General features: G+C 40.6%; 1 protein-coding gene across 4 annotated transcripts in view; it reads left to right on the top strand.

Moving 5' to 3' along the window:
• CDH8 (cadherin 8) overlaps positions 1-8,491 on the top strand; it is a 251,091-nt gene that overhangs the window by 5,763 nt on the left and 236,837 nt on the right. The window contains exon 2 of one of the 4 annotated variants that reach the window (XM_019505528.1): positions 357-422. The exons of the other annotated variants lie outside the window; for them this stretch is intronic. The gene's annotated coding sequence lies outside the window, so the exon portion shown is untranslated. The remainder of the gene's footprint in view (positions 1-356; positions 423-8,491) is intronic. 4 annotated transcript variants of the gene reach the window in all.

Genomic DNA, 8,491 nt, shown 5'->3' with positions numbered 1-8,491 from the left:
CCCCCTTTTCTTTTTCTCTGTTGGAGGATCAGAAGGAGTTTTGTATGGCAGTGGGTTGCCCACTAGGCTAAGGAGAGTGTTTCTTCTCCTTGTTTTCTTATTTAGTACAATAAATCTCAGGGCTATTTCACTGTGTTGAATAGATGCAGGGCTGCATTCATGCATTGAAATAGATTGCAGTTTTCGTGCTGAGAATAAAAATCACCTACCAGCCAGATATGTAAATGATGGAGGAGGAGGCTGGAAGAAATATAAAGGGAGAGGGGGAAATCCCCCCCTCCCCCCCATTTATCACCCCAGCCCCCAAATCAATAAATATATAGACATGGTGCTATCTGCCCCTTTCTCACTTTCAGAGAAGGAAAGTATCCCAGGAATGCTGTTGCCTTTCTCTAAGCTGAGGTGGCAAGGAAGCTTTAGGGGTAAGGAGCCAGGAGTCATCCCCATCCCTCAAATTGCTTTTTTTCCCTGGCCTTGTTGACTAAATGCAGAAGGCACCCAGCTCAAAGTTGCAAGAGGGAGAAAGCCCCTTTGCTTCAGCTGCTTGTTAGATGCATCATTACCAATGCTCCTAGAGAAGAAATGCAGGACTCTGTCGACCCCTAAAGCCGGCTGTTCACTAAACGCTTCATCCTCTGTTTGAGGAAGGCTAGAGGAATAACATGTTCTTACAGACTGCTTGGATATAACATCTGCTTGGCAGTAACATCCCAATCGGGCGACCTGAGCTATCAGAAAGCACCCCCGCTAGATCTACAAGTCTTGTGCTTCGCTGGGGGACGTAAGAGGCACCGGATCAGGCTACAGGGCTGCAAAGCTTCAACGCAAAAAAACCCACAGCAATTTCTCTGTGGATCATATAGAAGAGATTAACTCAAATCCTTATTTAGCCACTGCCTGCTCCCATGAAGGTGACACCACTTAACCTAAACAGGGATTGCTTTGTGGTTATAGCCATACTGTCATATCTAAAATCTCTGGCAATTTAAACAGATGACATTTAGTACCAGACTAAACAGAATGGAGTCAGTCCAAACTGGCTCATCCAGTGCAATTTGGCTCTGGTTGCCAACAGGTAGCACATTCTCCATCCTTCTGTCCCTCCTCCTGGTGCCCGTGCATGTACACACATACAACCCCCCTCAACACACACACGCTTTGCATCTTCCTTTCCCCTGACTGTAATAACTACATATTTAACTTTCATAAAGGTTGACACCTTTAAACAGTCAACTTGATGAGCTCATAAGTGACTAGCCATTTGTCTCCCCCGGTTTCATTGCCAGATGTTTTCTTGGGTGGCTGAATGTAAGAAATCAAATAACATTAACTGTTTATTGTTTCAAAACTACAACATTAGTGCTTAATAGAAAGGAAGCTAACAGCTGCTCACTTCAGTTTCAATTAAAGAATATAGCTGATAACTACCAAAGCTATAGATAAAGAATCCTCTTAACTTTACTCATCCTCTTTTGTAAATTCCTGAAGAGTTTCTTTGCAGTGAGGATGAAGAGAAATATGCGATACCTCCATATGATTGCAATCTGAAGATATTCCCCTACAGCCGTCTGATTGTTCTGAACAGGAGGATATTTCACAATTGGCTTCTCAGTCAATCTAGAGTCACTAAAAATAATAAGCATGTAAATATAAGATAGAATTACAAATGATCGGTAATGGTCCCTTTCAGCTATCTCCCTCAAATACAAATGATCCAAAGGGGGTACCTGCAATGGTGTTCTTTGCACACACACACAAAAGCATTAGTGGTCAGGTGCACAAATACTAAATGTGATAACATCAAAAGCCAAAAGCTCTCTACAGTGTCACCTCCTGGCTTCATTGTATGAGCACTTCAACTGAAAAACTCCTATGCAGGGAACTGATATTTATGTAATAGCCTGGTGTAGGGTTTTGCTTCATTCAACCTCTCTGCTATACCTCGGCGAATGTAAAATGAGCCACAACTTTCACCTCTTAATACTGCTGATTGTCCCACACATCATTGCTCTTTATTAAAGCACTTGCCGCGTTTTCAGCAGGACTTATTTTATATGATAGAATTTAAAGGACTTCAATCTCGGTGGCTTTTTGCAAGTTGAGGGCCTCCTAGAGCAGAGGCTACTATACCCTGAAGCCGTGTTTTGTGAAAGCAAGTATGTTAGGGTCTACAAGTGAATAATTTGTTAAAATTAGTTGCTGGTCGTGTGAATAACTTGGGAGAATTTTCACCTTTATGAAAAGTCAGTGACCAAACACTGTTACGTTTGATTGCTTGACAAATGTTGCTTCTTTTAATGGAGTTGGAGCATATACAGGGACTCATTTCCCATTGATATTTAGCCATTTCACTTAAAAAAAAAAATCTTGATGATGCTGTTCAAGGGAAGCCTCCTTGGACAGTGTTCTTGGTGCTTTTACAGACCACTTTGATCACGCCAGCCCATACCCACTCTGCCTTCCAAAAAGTCTTTTAAAGAGTTATCAGGGTGCTGGTGTCCTTATCTCTTCTTTTATATCCCCATAAAATATCCCAATGGTATTACTTCACTACAGAATTAATACGTGGATTGATTACGCTGCTTTTTACTTGCAACATTAAAAGAAGGTGCATTTAAACTACATTTTAAAAATGTGTGGGTCTGTATTGGTATGCATGTAGAAATACATGGACTACATGCAACATGATGTAGATGTAGGTGTATCACCATTGGAGGTGCTTTCTTGTTTGAGCTTTCTCTGTTTTGAACAGATCCTTCTTAGATAGGCTGACTTCTGAAGATCTGAGTGCCTTTTCGCTACACCTTGCATACTTTGCCTAGGACTTTTCACCAAGGGCTGGAATTAGGGGCCTGTGTGTCACCCACTTGACCCTTACTGTATACTAGAAATTAAAGGCAGCTTGCAGCAAAACACTTCTACTTCCCAGCATGGAAATAGACTTGGGGGTGAGACTGAAGAAATTACTGATCTAGATATTCTTGTGCACAAGAAAGGATTTTTGACAAGAGACAGAGTCCACATAAAGTACATTTTGAAAGCTTGTGGTGCTGCAAATCTCCAGGTGTTGTGACAGCACTGACTACATCTATAAACAAGGCTTATAAGAAAGCAAGTGCTAATGCTACATAATATAAACACCTTCATGGCTAGGACAGCATTTTGTTTAATCAGCCACCATTTCACTGTATATACAAGCTACATATTTATTGTATTTTTTTCCACCTTCAGGCTACTGCAGTATAAGACCATATAAGGTTGACCTTTTCGATAGACTATTAATAACAATTGTGGGCTGAACATATGAACCTTGGTTATATCTGCACTACTGAAAATTGCAGAACACTTTGTGAACCAGGAACTTAAAATAATAGAAACCAAATTTCATGAGTGAGGAAGGAATGCTCTTAAAGGTTTGTGTTGAAATGTTTTAAGCATCATTGCTACCAGAAGACTGCATCAACAGAATTAGATTAGATGATGGAAACTCAACGTTTTTCTTAGTGTTGTTGCCATAGAAAATGTGGCACACTTCACAGCTTTCTAAACATAACCATTTGAGCAAATTTACCCTCTAGAAATAGAACAGAAGAAAGTGCCACTCATTTTACATTTTCAAATATTTCCCTCTAGTCCTTGAACATATTCAGTACATTTCTGAGTTTGATCAACAAATAAATAGCATCAGTATAGTGGCATTTCAACTATTAATACAGTTTAAGTTTAAAACATTTCTCTCTCAATTTTACTAGGGGCTGGTCATGACATCTGAAGTGGGAAGAGAAAGCTGACTTAGAAACCAGTGTGCTAATGGTTCATAAAGTACTTATCGCATCTGATTACTGTCAGGGGGGTAATTCTTGGGAGCTTTACTCATCTGAGTACTGTCCTTAGCTATCAGTAGCTCATTGGATCTTCTACTACTGGAGTAACTGATCCAGCAAGGTGTTGAACACCAGCTGCTCCCCTCCTGTCTAGTTAGAGTTGCAGGTAGATTGGGCTCTGAATTACTAAAGCAAACAGGATTTTGGCCCAAGGTATGCAAACTTATTACAGTCTTTATTGAGGAGCCTCCGCTCCATTCCTAGGGAATGTGCAAACCAGTGTTTTCTCGCTAAATATTCAACATGCTAAGACATAAAATGCTTGTCAATACATTGTGTGTGTGTGTTCAGGCTTCCATTCCCCAGCTGGACTAGTTTTGAATTTTAGGAAAGCGGCATATCTCAGCAATATTTAGTTTGTGGCCTCTCTCAGATGTTTCAGACTTTTCAACTTGGTGGCATGTATTGAAGCCAAGCAGCTTAATTCTAGGAACCACTGCACAACCTAATTTGAAGAACTCTGCTGTTAATTTAAATCCATTTTTAATCACCTTCTCTCTATCACCGATGATATTAATCACATAAACATACATATATAAGACAAAGCTCAGTAAATTTGTTTATTTTTAGCAGAGAAGTGCTAGTCATTAATTTGGCTTTGCAAGGAAATAAACATATTTTACAGTCTTTCATGGAGTGATTGTATCTGCTCCTTATTTCCTTTCAATTAACCAGAACTGAACCTTAATTTCTGCCCTGAGTGAAGTCTGAGACAGGCAGTACAGTGCTTGTGAGCCTGTGGTCTTTGACCTAAGGGAATGTGCCTTGAATGTAACCCAGAGGAGAAAATTAGTTCAGCTTTGCAACCATAGAAATAGTAAATTCAAAGCATGTCACTTAAAGACTTATTCTGCTCTCATTAAAGTCAGTGACAAAACTCCCATTGACTTCAGTGCTGCAAGATCAGTCCCCTAATTTCTAATTTCATATGGTGCTGCTAGAGGATTGTAAGAAAACCACTAGGGCAGCAAAGTCCAGCAGTGCTTGCTTTTCTTTTCTATGTAGACTTTAATCCTCAGGTTTTATCCACATGTCATGTGAAACTTTGTATACATGCAATCTTTATAATGTGAAGGACCAAGCATCATTTTATTTGATTTTGGTGAGGTGACATGTAGAAACAAAAGGAGTTTACTTGATATTACCTTTCTTAATTATGTGCATGACAGCAAACATTCTCTAAAGAAACTCAGGGAAAATACAAGGATGATTTATCTCATATGTTAACAAATTCCTGTAAAAGAGCAAGAAAGCATGATCTTTATGTCCTCCATTAATATTTAAATACATTTCAATAAGTATAGGATAAGTACATCTTTAGCTGCTGGAACTCTGATACTACACAATGCCCTAGACAGAGGATAGTTAACACCTTATTCTCAGTCACAAGCCAATCTGCCTGGCTTTTATGAGCTCTATCCATGTTATGCACAACTTGCATTTTTCCCTTTCTCCTTTAAAAGTGATATAGGTCTTTGGAATTACAATGTAATGTGCCTTCATAAAAATGAGCAGTGGTCTGAGAGATTGGCACCAACCAAAACTATTAAATGTATATGTAATGTAGCTTTCTATTTTAGTTTAAAAGAAAAGCATTTTAAGCTGTGGACTGAAGAAAATAAAATAAAAAATAAGGGTTCAGTTTGCTCTGCTGCTTTCTGTGCAAACTGACTAAATGCATATCTGACTGTATTTATCTCTCATGTATAATCTTCTAGACCACCTTAGTTGTTCAAATGGAATTTGCCATTCTTCTTCTACCCGTTCTGAGCTAGAAAAACAAGCTTCTCAGAAAAACTGTGCTGAAGTGAACCGACCCTCTGACAGATCAGTGGGAAATCTGACTCTCATGCACCAGGAAACAAATCTCTTAATTTTATTTTTTAAAGTAAATATGACACTCCAAGAGAGAAGCACATAACACCTTCTGAAGTAGTTATGCTTATTTGAATGCATATTTTCTTTCATAGTCATAGTTTTTCAAGCAGTTAGACATATAAATAGCCAGTCATTTTGCTAGAGACAAAATGCAATAAAACAAGTTGCATTACTTTATCTTCTAGGCTCTTTGAAGAAGTGACTTCTCTTTGTTCTGTATTGGTACGTTGTCTGGCATGGTAGGATCTGTGTCTTGGGTCCCTAACCATCGCAGTTGGTAAAAGGGTAAACGGGAACATATGGTCAAAACACAAATAGTCCTGAGGTGCTTAGAACAGCATCAAATCAATTGATTTTTTTGATGATGCATTTGGGCTCCAGTTTTAGGAGGTGGGAAGCACCTTGTGTACCAGTAGGGGCTTAATCTGTGGTGCCCGCATGTGTAAAGTTCACATTTAGTGACTTAATGCCTAATGCTTTATTGGCAAAACCCACAAAAATTAATTGAATTGGTTCATAGTCTCATCCCCCTTTGATAGATGTGATATAGTTCCCTCCAGAAGGAGTTTTACGAATGTAAACATTAGGAAGAATATGTAAAGCAGACTTAATTAATCATCAGTATAAACTAGGCTTTGTTGATATCGGAGGGCATCGCATCCTGCAGTTAAGTGAATAATAGCAGACAATTTGTGTGGTATTTGGCAGAGGCAGGTAAGTTTTGAATGTAGCTTGTACACCCTCTCCTTTTATCCCCAAATATTATAAGGCTGTAAATGACCTACATCTATTAGCAGTCTCAACTCCCTACCAAGGTAGTTATCAACAAGGTTGCTCATTAAGGGAAACTGAGGCAGAGGAATTGCGTAACCGTTAAACCTCCCAGACTTTTTATAAGTCCATATGCCACACTGAAAAATCTGCTGGTGTCTGTATATATCTGTATATGGCGTTGTACAGATATTGTACTATGTTTGGGGGGTTAGATTGGGTTAAAAATGGCCCCCAATCTAAATTGGTGATTAGACAGAGCCTGATCTAAGGTAAGTCAGGGGAGGGGAGGGGTGAGCAGGACCAGAAGTTCCAGTGGGGTTTGCAGGGAGGAGGTGGAGGGATTAGGGGGCTAGTGGGGTCCATAGGGAGTTTGGGGGGGATCAGAGAGAGTTGGCAGGACCCCCCAGCTGTGCCCCTGACAATGCCACCAAACCACTCTCAGTGCCTGGAGCCCAACTGAAGTAAGTTGGGGTTGGGGAGGGATGGGCAGATCAGAGAGGACTAGAGGCTCTGCATGGGGGATGGGGGTTGATAGGATTGGGGGGCTCTTTCTCCCCCACCCGACCAGTGTCTATTCTTAGCCTGTCAGCCCCCTGCCCACCCCCCAAATGAACAGCTCCCCCAGAAAAACATTCCCGCCCCCCAATCCTACCTGTCCCTCTCCCCACTGATTTTATTTCTATCTGCTCCCAGCACTAGTGAACCCTGGAAAACCAGCACTGGGACTGCCTTGAGATCAGGGGGTTTGGCAGTCAGGGAGATGGCTGGTCTATGGGGGAGAGGGTGGGTTGTTTGGGGTGGGGGGAGGGAACCAGGGCTTAAAAATAGCCTGGTGGGGGGAGAAAGATTGCAGCCCTGGGGCTGGTTCAAGTAAGTGGGGCTGCACTTGAAACATGTACAGAAGTTCATTTAGATTGGGCTAATCCTGTCCAGTCCAATTTAGTGCACTGCTGAGGTACAGTTAAATTAGACCGGGTCAGCCAATTTTGACCCATCTAACCTTCCTGGAACTTCTGTACAGTTCACACTTACATCATCCTAGTTAAGGATCTAAGTATAAGCTCTGCACATGGGCAAGCTAACTTGGATTGGGTGGCAATTTTTAATACAATCTAACCTCCCCAAATGTCTGCACCCACCCTACGTGTCCATGCCTGTGTTGTATCCACGTATGCACATATATTTTAACCATGTATTAGAAGACAGATTTGAAGAATGTTTTTTTTTTTCTTTAAAAGTTCCTATGTGTAAAAACTGTGAGAATTGCTCAGGTGATCCCAGATTATAAAAAAACTGCAATGCATGACTAAGCTTAAAAAGTTAAGGCAGCATATCTTTACAGTCTAACATAAAGTGTTAAGAGTATGTGTCCAGGACAGAGAAACTGAGAAGATAGATGTAGAGAAGTGTCTGTTGATCCCTATGTCAAATTAGGTAAACCTTTTTTTATTTTTTTTAGGTTGCTTTTCTTTGTTTCTGGAAGTCAGGCTGAAAAGCAGCAAACATTCAGTCCCATTATAGAACAGCAAACTTAGACCCATGATTTACAATCTTTTTGGACTAGCTTCTCTTCTAAATTGCAGTCTGACACTGCTTTGCCTTCACAAAGCACACCTCAAGCTGATGTAGCTTGAAGATGACGGTTGTAGAAGGGGATCTTCTGATATAATGATTTCTAAATAACTTCCCCTTCTTGTGGCCAAAGAAAAGGAAGCCTCATTTTTCTGTGCCCAGCTGCTTCCTATTGACATAATGAGAGGATCACTGGTAGCTAATGAAATGCAGAGCAGCTATATGACTGGTATAATGTGGGTTTGGGGACTGATTAGGTGTACAGGTGACTGAGAATAAGAGGAATCACTCTTGAACCCCTTCTTCCTGAGCTGCACTGTGTGATCTCAGCTGTAATCAAGTGCCAGGGCCATAAGATCTTCCCTTAGTGATGGATAAGTCGG

The sequence above is a fragment of the Gavialis gangeticus genome, unplaced genomic scaffold (genome assembly GCF_001723915.1).
Source record: "Gavialis gangeticus isolate Ggan-Ray unplaced genomic scaffold, GavGan_comp1, whole genome shotgun sequence".
In the NCBI taxonomy this organism is placed as follows: Eukaryota; Metazoa; Chordata; order Crocodylia; family Gavialidae; genus Gavialis; species Gavialis gangeticus.
The sequence above is the reverse complement of the archived record's forward strand: the minus strand, read 5'-3'. Positions and strand labels throughout refer to the sequence as shown.